This window comes from Solanum pennellii, chromosome 1, assembly GCF_001406875.1.
Source record: "Solanum pennellii chromosome 1, SPENNV200".
Classification (NCBI taxonomy): Eukaryota; Viridiplantae; Streptophyta; class Magnoliopsida; order Solanales; family Solanaceae; genus Solanum; species Solanum pennellii.
The window spans coordinates 36,844,469-36,846,059 of NC_028637.1; positions in this window are offsets into that span (position 1 = coordinate 36,844,469).

The following is a 1,591-nucleotide window of genomic DNA, read 5'->3' on the forward strand; positions in this document are numbered from 1 at the left end:
CTCAACTCATGGCTTTGCCATGAGTCAAAGTACACAATACCCAAAGTTTGGTAAGGGCCATAAAAAGGTTGTTTACTGCATTAGCCACCCTCAGCTTATGCTTTTGGCATAAGCTGAGGTGCACAGGTGCAAGAAGGGACCAGGGCCAACACATTATTCCCAGAAAAGATCAGTTGGGGTGAAAAAGAAAGATCTAATTTAAGCTCAAATCATTTGGATCAAAGAAGGATTAATTTCATTTGGTTTTCATTTATTTAGGCTAAAAATGGGCTATATTGAACAGGGCCTATGATCCTTTTCTAATAGTCTATTACAGCTTACTTTTAGCAGGACTAACCAGGCAAGATCTAGCTCAGTACAAATAGAGGACTATTCAAATCTTCCTCACACTCACTTGACATCTCATTATCTACCAAATTATCAGACACCTAGTTCGAATTTTAGACTTAGTGTAATGCAGTGGTGTACCTCTATGTGATGCTTAGAGCCACACATTTATCAATTACTATGCCTAGTCATGCATCATTTTCATTTTATCAGGATATCATTTTAGCCATGATGCTTCAGAATTAAACTATGTACACAAGATATAGACATGCCGGTTCAACAGAAAAACTAATCAGTCTCTTGGGGAAAAAGAACACAGGCAAGAAAACCCCAAAAGAGGATAGTGAATTGGGCTAATCCGACTTCACCCTAGAACTCACTTTACATTTACCCCACCCCCAACAAAAAGACATGCAATTGTCCCCAATGCATAAAAAATACAAGAGTGGTAGGTGAAGCAAACCTGGGGAACAAAGCGCCGACGATCAGCAAGCTGGTGCGTCCGATTCCCCGGAACCCACTACCTCTGTAATCTGGACACCCTCAGTAGTGTCCTCGGCATCAACAACACTATGAGCAGTGCCTCCCACTATCTCCACATTTCTGGAGCTAGATGCCCCAGCAGCTAACTCTACTGCCCTCATCCTCCTCTAGACCCCTACGCCTATTTGCATGCTCTCGAGGGGGAGGTGGTAGAATCTCAGAAGTAGCGAATAAGGACGCCATCACTGTATCTTCAGCAGGCTCTGTAGAACGGGCCTCAGACTCAGGCACCCTAGATCGATGTTTGCGCGAAGACTGTCGACCGCAGCCTGAAGGGTCGACACATCCACCTGAGGGGCTGGGCTGGCTAACACCCGAAACTCAAAGGCATCCAAGCGCTGATGAACCGCAGCGATCTTCCGCTCTTTGCGCTGGACCGTTCTTCGCTCCAAGCGCTCTTCTGCCTCAGCAATAGACCTCTGCATCCAAGGCTGGATGTGATGCAGAAGTGTATCCATCTGTGCCTCTAAATTCTGGACCCTAGCAAGCGGGACCATAGCGGGGAAAGGGGCTGAGCGAGAGGAGCTCGGAACAGTGCTACTACCCGGGATAGACTCGATCGAGGTAGTGTCAGTAGAAGACGACTGCGTAGCCGTGCAGGCCTGTGCTACCGTATCAGCCAGATTGTCACCAAGTGGAGGCAACTCTGCATGGGGCCCTCTGCGTGGAGCCAACTTATTGGCCTCATCCCTGGTGAGGCCGATATCAACAGTGCCCAGCG